Source organism: Salvelinus sp. IW2-2015, linkage group LG33 (genome assembly GCF_002910315.2).
Source record: "Salvelinus sp. IW2-2015 linkage group LG33, ASM291031v2, whole genome shotgun sequence".
Taxonomy (NCBI): Eukaryota; Metazoa; Chordata; class Actinopteri; order Salmoniformes; family Salmonidae; genus Salvelinus; species Salvelinus sp. IW2-2015.
In genome coordinates, this window is record NC_036872.1 from 14715034 (window position 1) to 14731021 (window position 15988).

General features: G+C 41.0%; 1 protein-coding gene across 2 annotated transcripts in view; it reads right to left on the bottom strand.

Annotated features, from left to right (window-relative positions):
- Positions 1-15988, bottom strand: part of LOC111957357 (transmembrane protein 132D-like) — a 204107-nt gene that overhangs the window by 95702 nt on the left and 92417 nt on the right. The window contains exon 1 of one of the 2 annotated variants that reach the window (XM_023978127.1): positions 11332-11385. The exons of the other annotated variant lie outside the window; for it this stretch is intronic. The gene's annotated coding sequence lies outside the window, so the exon portion shown is untranslated. Of the gene's footprint in view, positions 1-11331; positions 11386-15988 lie in introns of those variants that run through there. 2 annotated transcript variants of the gene reach the window in all.

The window sequence follows — 15988 nt, forward strand, 5'->3', positions numbered from 1 at the left end:
CACACACACACACACACACACACACACACACACACACACACACACACACACACACACACACAGTAACTTATTTACTCTGAGAGGAGGGCTCCTCACGCATGCAAGATAACCAGTCATATTATATCAGGAATCATTAGTTCACAAACATCAAATTGCTTTACTGAAGAACTATACATCCCAAATGTAATACATAAATAGATTAAATAAAGACATTATGGGAATGATATTATGTATATAACTAATACGGAGATTATAGAACATGCTCAAAATTGTGTATACCACTTTTTTTTTTTTATTCCTGTATGCAGTGTAAAGTATAACCTGTGGCTAAGAAGGTAATTTTATTACACATAAATTATGCAATACACTAACTGCCAATTTCTCACTACTGCCATTCACCTGTTTGCTGACGGATTTTGTGTTTTAGTGTCATCTGGCTTGTCTCTAAGCAAAGCTACCGGCAGTCATAAATATACAAACAACCCTAGCACACCCATAATATTTTGTCTCCTTACATCCCTTGGCAAATTAAAGCCATGGAAGTCACATACGAAAAGAACCAGTGCAGTATACGCTTGTCTGTGCTGGGAAGAAGATTTGTGCTGTGCTGAAAAGCTTTGCCCACTCTTTTCAAATGTGGCTGCAATTTGGTTAGCCGTGACAATAACAATATATCAAAGGGATAGAATCAATTGACCTTACAAAGCCCTTTAAGTCAAACCACAACTACGAGGGACCAGGAGGGTGAGGAGGGAACAGGGTGAGAGGGGTGGGGGGAGGAAATAGGACGAGCAGGAGCTTCAGAGGTAATAGCCAGCAAAGCCCAGCTGAAATTTCACTAAGCTGTGGGGGAATTTCATTTCACAGCCATGGGGGAGCCCGTCAGAAGTATATTACCCCAGGCCGCTCTCGCCACGCACACCCAACCCCGAGGTGAGAGTCTGTTGTCAGGTCTGCATTGTGAGAACGGACCCCAATAGTCAGAGCATGAAACCCAATCTAGGAGCTAATATGGGAGCATCGTACGGATATGAGGTTGTTCATTCAGAGTGTATATACACCCCCACCTAACAATCTCCTAACCTACCCCCTCACCAGATCCCTCAATGCTTGGCTACTGCCAGGGAAATACCGTGCAATACAAAAGCCAAGAGATAGAGCCAAGAGTAAAACATTATGTTGAAAAGGAAAACAATATTATGAAAAAGAAAATAAATGGAAAGCTGTGTCACAACCATGACAAGATTTAAGATGTGCATATGGCAACCTGAGGTGTATTGTTGCCATGGATACATCATTGTCAGTACATTTGGCTGGGTATTTGACATGGCCTCTCAAGTGTATTCACTACTGACAGTAGGCAAAGAAGGTGTCGGGAAAAGGTATCTGGAAATATGAGGAGAAAAAAATATACAAACGTCTAATAGGGCTGTGGGTTTGATTCCTGTGACCACCCATAAGTAAAATGGAATATATTATTATATATAGGCTTTCCAGTTGTCTTACTATTCAGTGGAAACATTGCTAGGTTTCCATCCAATTGGCGATGTATTTTCATGTGAATATTTTAAAATCCGCAAAAGAAATTATGCCCATTTTCCCAGCAGTGGTGTGTTTCCACCAAACTGACTTGTTGCAGATAAAAAAAATCAGTGTGTGATGACGTAGTGCAGACAAAATGTACTTTTTCACTTTCATGTAACAAATAAAAATCTAAAGTTCAATGTTTCTCCACTGCATTTTCAACTCTATGGTTGTGTTCAATAGAAAATGTGCCTACACTGTTCTTGGCATGTGTGCTCTAGCCAACAGCTAACAGATACAGTGTGGGTAGGCTAGTGTACTTGATGAGATTATTATGGAGAAAAGCAGGAATATTTGTATTTGTCAAACGGCAGTCAAGCATCGATCATAATGTTACCAGAATAAGACCCTCGATATTTATTGGAAAGGAGCATCAAGATCACCTTGCACTTTCACAATCCTGTGAAGTTCATCACAGTTTAGTTAATCTGTAGCTTAATAAACTGCATGGTTTCCCGAGTCGTAGTGGGAGAACCACACACCATGTCATCGTGTGACTCCAAGTTTACTTCGATATGATGGTTGTTATATTAATATTTGCACATAAAGGTGTTTCCACCGCCATTTCTTGTATTATTAATTTTACCGACACAAAAAGATCCCACCATGTCAAATTAACAAATGATCTGTCAGCACTTATAAAATTGGACCGAAACTTTTCCATCACAGCTGTCGTGATTTTTTTAAATATGGTATGACTTTACTCACATAAAAACTGTGGATGGAAACGTTGTTTGAGAGAGAAAAACTGACGGAGAGAGAAATGGAGAGAGAGAGGATGGAGAAGAGAAAGAGCAAGAGAATGCGAAAGAGACGAGAACAAGAAAGAAAGCGAGAAAGAGAGAGACGAGGAGCAAGCCGAGTCCCCTGTGAGACCTATACCCAACAGAGCTTTTCAATTCAGCCTGTCCAGAAAAGAACAGAGATAGCGACAGGAAAAGAAAAGACAAACTCCCACTAAAACACTGTCAAATTGAATGGAAGACAAGAATAAGAATAATAGAGATAAATGTCAGGGAGATGTTGCTTGGCGTTTGTTCTGGGATATTCATGGTTATGCAGTGACATGTATGGGTTACTGAAGTGGCCACTGGAGAGATGAAGCTAGTCTGGCTAAAGAAAAGGCTGAGGAGCAAATAGAAGCGTTGGATCGTCATGTTTTAGAAAACAACAGTACAGCCAAACACACCCATAATATTTGTATGCAGCGTGTAGTATTAGTCTTTTGCATAATGTTGTTCAGGAGTGGTTGTGCAAGAGGGTGTTTTATAGTATGTTCCATGGTGAAAGCAGAGAGGTTGAGTACTGTTGAGCGGTGAAGGTTACCAGACTGTTATCTTTCCATCTGTCTGAACTGAGAGATGTTGAGCAGAGGTTATCTGCGGTCACAGGGTCACAATTCCCCACTAAGTGCTTCTTGACTGCAGTTCATGAGTAGCAGGACGTAACATTCACTCTATAAAGCTGTTGCTATTCTCTAATGGCATGAAAGTCAAGCAGCCTTTGAATTCACAAGTGCCACTGCCAGCAAAATTCTGGCTGAAACGTTAATACAGACCCAGCATAGAAAAGAAGGCAAATTGTCCATGTGATTAAGCAGTGGGAAGGAATGAGAATTGCTATTGCAATAGGGCGTGTGTGTGTGAGACAGAGAGATAGAGAGATGAAATGTGCAAAAAATATTTGCCAGTTGGATTTGGAATAACTTACATTCCTTTTAATTAATTAAATAACTGTTTTAATATGCATCAGATTATTTTAAATGAATCATTTATTCTTCAACCTTTTCTAGTGCGGCACACAGAGAAAAGGCTGAGCGGTATTAATTATACCATTATAATGAACCGTGGGCACAAACCAAAGGCTTCTCGCTAGTGTGTATCAAACCCAGGGAGGGGATCACATTCCTATTAGCCTAACAGCATTCTGCAGCATTCATTAGCTAACAAACCCCAGCTCTCACACACTCCCAATCTCGCACACACACACAAAAGAAGACTGCCCTTTATAGTCATTGTCATGTTCTCTGCTAAGAATGATGCCTATGTAGGTGGCCATGCACTTGGGAAGAAGGACACACAAGCAGAGGTAGTCTTTTTACTTAGGAGGCATGCTAGGTGTTTACTTTGAGCCTCACAGGGCCATGCATTCAGTTAGCAGTTATGTTGTCATAGGTTGCTATATCAACAGTATAATTCAGTGCTCTATTGAGGAAGCACGAATAACAACTAATTATTCAAAGTGCTGCCAGTTTATATTTTCCTCTCCCTCACATCTTTCTGGAAAAAAATCCAAATACATTTAAGGCAAAACTATTTGATTCCAAAATCATCTATATTCATAAGGAGAACATATTTAGCAAGTAAGCTACTGTACCACTTTGTACAAAGCAGACAGGCAGTTTAAAGTGAAACTCTGAGATGCTGCAGACAGAAAGAAGTAGTGGATATTATCCAGTACACAGCAGAAGTACAACGGTGCAGTAATACCTAGCAATACACACATTATCCAAAAAGTCTAAAGAAGGAAATTAAGATATGTCGGAATGAATCCAATTAACAACCCAAATAGCACTGTAACAGTAATCAAAATGCAATCTATACGTATCTACACCAGATTAATTTATACAAGATACAGTATACTAGGAATGATATGTACAGCAGTAGATACAGTATAAAGTAGGTAAAACAGTATGTAAACATTATTTATGTGACCAGTGTTCAATGACTCTATGTACATAGGGCAACAGTCTCTAAGGTGCATGGTAGAGTACCGGGTGGAAGCTGGCTAGTAACAGTGTCTGAGGTTTAGGGCAGGGTACTGGGCAGAGGCCGGCTAGTTGTGGCTGTTTAACAGTCTCATGGCCTGGAGATAGAAGCTGTTTATCAGTCTCTCGTTCCCAGTTTTGATTAACCTGTACTGTCTCCGCCTTCTAGATGGTAGCCGGGTGAACAGGCCATGGCTTGGGTGGCTGAGGTCCTTGATGATCTTCTTGGCCTTTTTGTAACACCGGGTGCTGTAGATTTCCTGGAGGGAAGGCAGTGTGCCCCGGATGATGCGTTGGGCTGACCGCACCACCCTCTGGAGAGCCCCGCGGTTGTGGACGGTGCAATTGCCATACCAGTTGGTGATACAGCCCGACAGGATGCTCTCAATGGCGCATCAGTAGATGTTTGTCCCGTAAGGGAGCGTAGCAATGGTCATGCTTTCGCCCCGAATAGCAACATTTCAGGAGCATTTTCTTTAGATTTCCTTTATTGACGCCCCCAGCTACAATAAATGCGGCCTCAGAATATGCGGTTTCCAGTTTGCACAAAGTCCAGTGTAGTTCCTTGAGAGCCGTCGTGGCGTCTGCTTATGTGGAATTGTACACGGAAGTGACTATAACCGAAGCAAATGACCTCGAGAGGTAATGCGGTCATTAGGAGGAGAAGAAAATGCCCTGTGCCACCAGGTGTCCAATCAGAAATACATTTTTACAGAAGAACATCATTAGCACCATTAGTGGAAGCAACCCTGCTGTTTTAATATACCCAAAATGACTACGCTAATCATCAACAGCCACCCCTTAACCTCAGTTTTATAGTTATGGTTTTGTGCTATTAGTGTGCTTGTTTTAGGCTACTGTTCGAAAGGCATTGTTGCTCTTCTCCAAATAATTCCATTCCAACTCTCTCACTTCAAACCCCACAAATTCCTTTCACCCAAAGAGATAAGATCCTAACATCTCAACCCCGCCCTTTCACATTCTGCAACAAAATGTAGCTTGAGTTGACCACAGCTGACCACTGGAGTTGTGGTTTGAGCAGTGGGCATAGCACTCATCCACACACTAGGGGGCAGTAGATACAAACCCCAGCTGTCCGCAGCAATGATGCCTGTGCCGATAAGCTGATATCCTTTTCCTTGCTCTCTTGGGGTGTTTAGTAAGTGACATGATGTGATGGCCACCTGCAGCTCAGGACTGGGAGAGCCCTGTCCTCCTCTACAGCCTAATGAGACTGGACCTTGGAAGTCCACCATTGTTGGCACGGCAACCGCACCCAGGGCACACACACAAGGTCCATTGACTAGGGGCCCAGAGTGTCCGATCAATGGCACTCCATTAAAACCACTCTTTAGTTGAGGCAAAATGCAAAAGTTAAATGTTAACAACCTCCCTGTTAGTTAAGGCCCCCTAAGTTGGAGTGGAGAGGATACGGTGGGAATCAGTTTTAGTTCAACAAGGATGTGTTCCTCAATTAGGTCAGTGGTAAACAGGGCAAATGCACCCATCCATGTAATTTGCCTTAACAGGGACACAGAAATGTTCCAACATCTTATGAATAGTGGTATCAAGAACTAAATGGAGCCTATTCAGACAACAGTACCATATAGATTTAAGATGCTATTTTATATATATATATTTTTTTTACATACACCGTTTAACAATGTGTTGTTTTACAAGGCCAGCCATAGTAGTATGGCATCCCTGGAGCAAATTAGACTTAAGTGCCTTACTTAGGAGGACATTGACAGATTTTTCACCATGCCGGCTCGGGTATTCAAACCAACGACCTTTTCAGTTCCTGGCCCGACGGTTTAACCACTAGGCTACCTGCATCCCTTACCTGTACAGTTCTTGTTAAGGCAGACAATAACAGTGACTCACACAATGATTCAGAATGATGCACATGCACACACTGCACCAAATACCCTAGTTTGACTTCAAATTATCCTTACACCTTTGAAGACTCTAGCCACTTCCACGGCAGTCGTAAAAAAACGTAGGTGTTTTATCTCTGAATAGTCAAAAGCTTGTTTCTCCACCGCCATTTGGATAAGGGGAAGCATAGCGTGTTAACAACACTTGGTGGAGACTAGAGATCCCCACCCCCCCATTCTGTCACCAAAGCAAGGAAAGGCCATGCTTTTATTCGTTAAAAAAAAGTGTTCAAAAGTTAAATGATAAAATAGGTCTAATGACATAAAAAAAATAAAGTGTACAAGATAAGCCAAGTAAAACAAAGAGAATGTCACGAGTAAAGCTGTCATCAGGCAAAGTGTAACTACTTTGAAGAATCTCAAATATAAAATATATTTTGGTTTGTTTGACACTTTTAGGGTTACTACTGTACATGATTTCATAGTTTTGATGTCTTCACTATTATTCTACAATGTAGAAAATAGTAAAAATAAAGAAAAACCCTGGAATGAGTAGGTGTGTCCAAACTTTTCACTGGTTCTGTATATAAAAATAAGTGTACAACACATTTGCAAAAAAATATACAATAGAGACATTTATAAAAAATAAATGCATAAAGGGTAGTAAAAAGAATAGGGTAATGTTCTGTGTGTAACGGTGGGTGAGTGAGTGGGAGTCGGTGCAAAACGTTTTTAGAAGTACAGTTGAAGTCGGAAGTTTACATACACTTAGGTTGGAGTCATTAAAACTCATTTTTCAACCACTCCACAAATTTCAAACTATAGTTTTGGCAAGTCGGTTAAGACATCTACTTTGTGCATGACACAAGTAAATTTTCCCAACAATTGTTTATAGACAGATTATTTCACTGTATCACAATTCCAGTGGGTCAGAAGTGTACATACACTAAGTAGACTGTGCCTTTAAACAGCTTGGACAATTCCACAAAATGTCATGGCTTTAGAAGCTTCTGATAGGCTAATTGACATCATTTGAGTCAATTGGAGGTGTACCTGTGGATGCATTTCAAGGCCTACCTTCAAACTCAGTGCCTCTTTGCTTGACATCAGGGGAAAATCAAAAGAAATCAGCCAAGACCTCCACAAGTCTGGTTCATCCCTGGGAGCAATTTCCAAACGCCTGAAGGTACCACGTTCATCTGTACAAACAATAGACGCAAGTATAAACACCATGGGACCACGCAGCCGTCACACTGCTCAAGAAGGAGACGCGTTCTGTCTCCTAGAGATGTTTGGTGCGAAAAATGCAAATCAATCTCAAACAACAGCAAAGGACCTTGTGAAGATGCTGGAGGAAACAGGTACAAAAGTATCTATATCCACAGTAAAACGAGTCCTATATTGATATAACCTAAAAGGCCGCTCAGCAAGGAAGAAGCCACTGCTCAAAAACCACCATAAAAAAGCCAGACTACGGTTTGCAACTGCACATATGGACAAAGATCGTACTTTTGGAGAAATGTCCTCTGGTCTGATGAAACAAAAATAGAACTGTTTGGCCATAATGACCATTGTTTTGTGTGGAGGAAAAAGGGGGAGACTTGCAAGCCGAAGAACACCATACCAACCGTGAAACACGGGGTTGGCAGCATCATGTTGTGGGGGTGCTTTGCTGCAGGAGGGACTGGTGCACTTCACAAAATAGATGGCATCACGAGGTAGGGAAATGTGGATATATTGAAGCAACATCACAAGACATCAGTCAGGAAGTTAAAGCTTGGTTACAAATGGGTCTTCCAAATGGACAATGACCCCAAGCATACTTCCAAAGTTGTGGCAAAATGGCTTAAGGACAACAAAGTCAAGGTATTGGAGTGGCCATCACAAAGCCCTGACCTCAATCCCATAGAACATTTGTGGGCAGAACTGAAAAAGTGTGTGCAAGCAAGGAGGCCTAGAAACCTGACTTAAAATTCACCCAACTTATTGTGGGAAGCTTGTGGAAGGCTACCTGAAACATTTGACCCATGTTAAACAATTTAAAGGTAATGCTACTAAATACTAATTGAGTGTATGTAAACTTCTGACCCGCTGGGAATGTGATGAAAAAAATAAAAGCAGAAATAAATAATTCTCTTGTCACGGCCGTCAAAGGAAGTGGACCAAAGTTCAGCGTGGTAAGCGTACATTATCCTTTATTTTGGAATGACGCCAACAAAACAATAAACAAAATAAACAACCGTGAAGCTTACGAGGGCATAGTGCCACAAACACAAGTCAACTACCCACACCGAAAGGAGGGAAAAAGGGCTACCTAAGTATGGTTCCCAATCAGAGACAACGATAGACAGCTGTCCCTGATTGAGAACCATACCCGGCCAAAACATAGCAACACAAAATCATAGAAAACAAAACAGATTGCCCACCCTGACCAAACGAAATAGAGACATAAAAAGGCTCTCTAAGGTCAGGGCGTGACATCTCTCTACTATTATTCTGACATTTCACATTCTTAAAATTAAGTGGCGATCCTACCTGACCTAAAACAGGGATTTTTAACTAGGATTAAATGTCAGGAATTGTGAAAAACAGAGTTTAAATGTATGTGGCTAAGGTGTATGTAAACTTCCGACTTCAACTGTAGGTGTAAAGAGTTTGTGGAAAGTCTCTGATCAAGTAACATTTTATTGTATTTGTCACATGCTTCGTAAACCGGTGTAGAGTAACAGTGAAATGCTTACTTACATGTCCTTTTCCAACAGAGTTAAATATAAATATATTTGATTATAGAAATAGTGATATGAGGAACAAATAAACAGTGAATAATGAATAACAATAAACAAGTAAAAATAACATGTCTATGTATAGGGAGTACCAGTAGCTAGTCAATGTGCAGGGGTATGACATAATTGAGTTAGAAATGTACATATAGTAGAGGTTAACAGGATAGATAATAGACAGTGGAAGTGTGTGAGTGGTGTCAGTATGCATGCGTGAACTTCTTATGTGCGTATGGGCATATGTAGTGTGTGTGTGTGTGTGTGTACAGTATGTGTATAGAGTCAGTGCAAGAGAGTTGTGGCTTGGATGGCAGGGAGCTCAGCCCCAGTGATGTACTGGGCTGTACTCACCACCCTCTGTAGCGCCTTGCAGTCGTGTGCCTTGCAGTTGCAGTACCAAGCGGTGATGCAGCCAGTCAAGATGCTCTCAATGGTACAGGTGTAGAACTTTGAGGATCTGAGAGCCCATGCTAAAATCTTTTAAGCCTCCTTTAAGCCTCCAGAGGGGGAAGAGGTGCTGTCGTGCCCTCTTCACAACTGTGTGGGTGTGTGTGGACCATGTTCATTCCTTAGTGATGTACACAGAGGCACTTTGCAGGTGATTGTGCAATAGACCACAGACAATCAGATGTTCTGGTAGGGCTGCAGTAGGTGTGGACTATTGCTCCAGTTTTTGTTCTGACTGAGCCTTGTCTCCCCATAAGCACTCTTGGCCCTTTTCCAGTCTGCTGACTCAGATCCTCAAAAACTAAAGGAAGCGCCAGGGTGGGGAGGTTATTAAAAAAAGAATCGGGGTCCTCTGGCTCGGTCTCCACATCAGACATCATGTCTCATCTTGCTCGACGAACGCCCTTCGCCCGTTCCGGTGCAGGCGCTAGAGGAGTTCCGGTGCAGGCGCTGATGACACACGCTACTTGTGTCATCAGCCTTTCGTTCATATCAGACAACGTGTTGTAGTCCAGCATCTGATTCAGCTTGGCCATGAGTTGTTGGAAATACATGCTCACGTTTGGTGATGCTTTGTTCCCTAGCACAAAAAGGCTCCTGGGGGTGCACTGGTCCCACAAACAAATTATAAAAACAAAAAAATTAATAATAATTGCCGATGGTCTTCTTTGTTGTATTTTATAAGGCCTGTAAGAATAGCTAGATACGAAGCTATAGCCAACTATGCTTTGTTAGCTAATGTAAACTCACGTAAACTCGTACATCGCCTTGGTCCGTACAATTGCCCTTATTTTAGCGCCCCAAAAACGTAATACTTCCAGATCAACTGTAATGTCAATACCATTGTAAAGCACAATTTCTCCCCTTTCCAACATTATCAATTACATGACCTAAACACTGCCCGTTTCTGCATAATTCAAGCAGGCAATGAGCCCCGTCGGGTCTTTTTTAAAATGGCTGGTGGGGAAGCGAAACTAATGCGTGATAGTGAGAAGGAGAGATGTTGTGTGGGAAAATTGCTTTTTTTCACTCGATCTGTCCAACTTATCACCTTTTCGCCTCTAAAATGTAAATAAAACACTATAAAGAGTTTATATAATGTGTCATTACTTACCTATTTGAAGGTTTGTGTCGAATTTGAATCGGGTTTTTAGGGCGGTGCTAAAGTGATCTTAGAAGTAAACAGCGGCTTTGAGAATGATGATCGCATGCAATGATGACGCAAAAAATGACTAGGTATCCCCCCTTACCCCCGTCACTGTCCATTTCTTGTTTTTAAATGATGATAGAAGTGCTACACCTGGTGGAGAGAGATTGTAAGACAGAAATAGTTGCTTTATGCGTGCTGTACGTTACGACATGACACGTCACGATGTAACGGAGGGTCCGTTTTTTCAACTTTTCTCCAATACTATAGAGCCATTACCATGTCGAGTCAACGCTTGAATAGAAACCTAGTTCACACCCCCGATTTTGAAGTCAACACAGTCGCTACAGTCCCATTAGTTTTCTTTGTAGCCTCGTTTGAATGTTGCGGTTGTGCACATTTGTACAGATTGGGGTGAGTTTACGTTAGCTAGCTAATGTTAATTTGTTTTAGTCAAAAGAGCAACGTTACATTTCTTACTCCTAGAACTAAAATCCATGTAACATGATCATGTTATCTACAACCTTTGTTAACTACCTAGCTAGCTAGTAAAGCTAGTTATTGACTATATTGGCTGTAGTAATTTTATTTGGCAAACTAATGTAGCTAGCTACCTCTGCTAACGTTACAGCTGCTACAGTGCTAGCTAGCAGAGATAGATAGCTATGCTAGCTATGCTAGCCACCTAGTTAGATCGCTTTGTTGACAAATAATAGGACCGCTTCTTACCTTGTTGTGGAGCGGCATTTGGAAGGTTGTAGAAATTCTGGGAGTTCTTCATTGTTAGCTACAGGATTTAAAAAATATATATTATAACCAACAATAGCAAACACCACCCAATGAATTGTTGTGCCTTTTAAAGGGAAGTGGTATGGCAGTTTTCAAATCGTGTTAATTTGATTGAACTTTTGATTGAACATTTGATTGTCATTTTCAACCGTCACGCCCTCACCTCTGGTTTTGTTTGTTTGATTGGATTATTTACCTTTCAATCACTATGCCCCCCCCTTCTATTCCCATGGCTAATTCATTTTTGCCAGTGTTTCATGAAACTACACTTCCTGTCCATTCAAAACAGAAACTCTACACTTCCGTCTCTGCTCCAGCAGAAGAAGTGAGACATCTCACTGGCTGGTTCATATACAAGTAAACCAGATCCAGCTGCTATCGCATTGGCGTCTATGGGAGAGCCACCCCTTAAAGGAAAGGTTCACCCATTTTGAATGCTATATTGTTTCTGTGCATCTCTGCGTGATGTTCTATCGATTCCCTGGGACATTTCATGTTATGAACTGTAACTGAGTTATTGGCGTTCAAGCAGGCAGAAATCCGTCCAGTATGACGTAGCACTGGGATAAAGTCGCTGTCACTACACTGGAAGTTAATAGGGATATGACTTTTAGATAGCGAAAATGTCTATCAAACATGTTAGGTTTCAATACTGGCAATTGTTATAATTCTAGAGGTTGTATTTTTCCTACCTCAAATGTGTAATTTAACGGAATGTCTAGCGCATTTTTCCTATTTATCTGCCTCTTTAGTCCAGGGTGCATTGCATGGTGCCGTTGCCAGAGATATTGTAGAAAGGAGATAGGAATCAAATGAATGAAGTATTGTGTAACACCCCCCCAAGCAGAATGTCAACCAATCGCGTTCACATGTTGCGTCACATGGTTGCTAAGCTAATCGTCAGGAAATCCCTTCTCAAAGTCAGTTTATATGTCGAGAAACATGCCTAATTTCCTCGAAAGTACATAATATCACTATTCCAAAGATATACAGATGGCAGGTTCACATCTCGGAAAAGATTTGTAATGTTGTACCTCTTGTTGATGAAATTTGTGCTCATGTTTCTTTTTTAACTAGTGCCCAATAGTCTCCCATTCACTCCTTGTCCCAGAATCGCCTAGAATGCACCGCACGGGCCCATTAACGTAGTATGGGAAACGTTTCCCATCTCCTCCAAAGTATATCTGCCATTGCAAATGTCAGGCACATCGATCTGCAGGTTGAACATGGTTAGATTGTAGACTCCTAAATTGATTGTGCAGTTTGTTTCGGCAATTTTACAGCTAACTAGCTACATTACATGCTCATATTGTCTTTGGTATTATTGTGTGTAGCTACCTAGCTAGCTGGCAAACGTAGCTACCCACAATAATAGCTAGCTAGCCAGCCAGCCCATAAAGAAACCATTGCATTGTGGACTTTGTAGTTGACTTGAGCTGCAACAGATTTCCACAACGATTTTCCATGTTGCTACCAACCTTATTATAATGCCAAAATGAAACATTTGTTTACAAAAAACATTGTTCTCACATAATATATTAGTGTTATTTAACACTAAATTAAAGGAATGAGTGGTTTTGGGTGTCTTTTTCCTTTAAGTAGACCAGAATTGTTAAAGAAAAATGTATAGTAATTTGCCTGAGTAAGACATCTTCATTTATCCACCATCTTTGTCAAGCAGCCTTTTTAGCTTGGCCTTTAATCAATGAGGCCTTTGTGTTTTATGTTCTTTGATAACATTACTTTGATAACATCTATTTTATTGCAGTGTATATATTTTCATTTTATTGTTTTAAGTGTGTTGCTATTTTAAATGCACTTAAAATTTGAATTTAAGTTTGATTTGTTATTGGATCTTTCATTGATGATTGTATATATATAGACTTCATTGACTTTATAGTCTATTGTTCTTAGTTTTGTATTAGTAATTAGATTATAGGTGTCACGTTCCTGACCTATTTCTGTTAGTTTGTTGTATGTGTTAGTTGGTCAGGACGTGAGTTTGGGTGGGCATTCTATGTTGTCTGTTTCTATGTTGGTTTAAGGGTTGCCTTGTATGGCTCTCAATTAGAGGCAGGTGTTTGGCGTTCCTCTAATTGAGAGTCATATTTAGGTAGGTTGTTTCACAGTGTTCGTTGTGGGTGGTTGTCTCCTGTGTCAGTGTTTGTCGCACCATACGGGACTGTTCGGTMTGTGTTGTACATCGTCATTTTATGTGTAGGCTATTTTCCCTGTTCGTGCGTTCTCGTGTTTAATGTAAGTTCGTCGTTCAGGTCTGTCTACTCCGTTTGTTGTTTTGTTAGTTTATAGTGAAGTTCGTGTTTTCGTCTTGTCTTTAATAAATATTATGTGTTCACAACCCGCTGCGCCTTGGTTCCCTCAATACTCCTCCTTTTCGGTTGAAGAGGAGGAGGACCACCGTTACAATAGGTCTACTACATAAATATTTGGAGTAGATTGCATGCTGAACTGGTGGTGGTGGAGGAGGGGGGGGACAATAGACAAGGTGTTAGAGGCTATTAGCATGTGTAAAAATCCATGTCCTTCCAGAGCTGACTAATCAAGACTGGTCAAGCTCTGTTTGTATTATGACTTTTCACTACTGAGCTTCTACTTTTGATCATTAAAGATATTCTGACTTACATGTACACACTCGGAAACGGGCCATTTTACTTCGTGAAACACACACACACACACACACACACACACACCCTTTGGGTTATAGATAATGGCAGTGGCAGTGAGGGGCTGCTGTACTGCTGAGGAGAGACTCCAGTCCCACGCTGACTCTGGTGCCTCACACCCCACAGGCTCACTGCAGTCAGTCAGGGCTCAGAGGACAGAGAATCACCAGCCCCGCCCCGCCCGCAGACCCTTATCCCTTTTCCCCCCTCTCAGACAGGAGCATTATACACACACACAGTCACGCGCGCACATACAGTACAGGCAGACAAACAAACGCATGAATGCACACTGACAAACACACAAGCTCAGATTCTCTTTCGATTGCAGTGTGACCCCTGAGATGGGATGTTAACACACACAGAAAGGACATGTTCAATAACAATACACGTGTACTCAGTGTTCTAGGCTCCATGTACTGTACAGAGGTCATTGGGAGACATTGTACCTGTACATGTTACAGGTGAACAACAGCAGACTGATTACTACAACAACTATGATTACCTATCTTGGCATCACCTTTAGACATTAATAGTAATATAGCCTATCCGTATAATCCTATACATCATCCATCCATGGACATTAAAGGCAGTGGTTTACAGCACTACAGTATTTTATAGCACCACAGTGGTCCATGTTTGTGAGCACAACCCACATCACAGCTGAATCTCTCTCCCACAGTGTGTCAGGAGTATGCTTAAGTATTTAGCAGAATTTAGCCCACTCTGTGGTACACCAGTTAATGAGCTCAGTGCTAAATTACAGCCAGAGCAATTAAACACGTGCATGTCACACTCGCACCCCCCCCCCCCCACACACACACATCACACAAACCTACTCATACACATACAAAAACAATCTCATTTGCATGCACACATACAGTTTTGCAGGAGCCTGTGCAACTTTCCATCGATCAGATAATCGGTCTGGTGTGAGCTGAGCACTCTTCTCAGCAGAGGAGAAATCATGAAGCATTTCATAACTGCTTAACTACCTCCACTCACCCAGGGGTCCATCTGCAGAAATGAGCCATTGATCCCTAATTGGAAGCAGTCAGTCATGAAATCTGAAAACTAATTAAAGAAAGTGAACTTAATGGCAAATATTTACATATTCACACTGATATAACATTGGTTATATTGCCAGAGAGCTATGAGAGAAAGGGTAATTCATAAAAAGGAGGGGCAAACCGGGTATACTGACCATATAATGGTATTGATGATGGATTTAGTCACATTTTAAATTATATACATTTTTGCAGCACTATAGTAATAAACCAAATGTGTCTTGGATATACTGTACATGTACTGCTAATTCAGAGTCTTTCCTCAATTGGCCTAGACCAGGCTGTGTGCAACTGGTTTAAAAATACCTTCAAAACAAATCAAATAACTTTTTATTTGTGACATGCGCAGAATACAACAGGTGTAGACATTACCGTGAAATGCTTACTTACAAGCCCTTAACCAACAATGCAGTTAATGAAATAGAGTTAAGAAAATATGTACTAAATAAACTAAAGTAAAAAATTTAAAGAAAAGTAACACAATAAAATAACAATAACGAGGCTATATACAGACTTATGTTAATAACTATCTGGTTGGGTTGTGCCAGGTTTCATGTTGTGGTGAACTGAAGAACATGGGCGAGACATTAAACATTTCCAAAGCAATAAGGAAGGGCTCTTAGTGTGATGGTAGGAAAAGTCACTCCCTCAAAAATCTAAATAAAATGTTTGTATTTGTCTATGTACAGTGGCAAGAAATGTCAACCCTTTGGAATTACTTGGACTTCCTCAAATTGTCTTTGGAAGTCAATGTGCGGGGGTACAGGTTAGTCGAGGTAATTTGTACATGTATGTAGGGGTAAAGTGACTACGCATAAATAATAAACAATGTAAGCGGCAGTGTAAAAA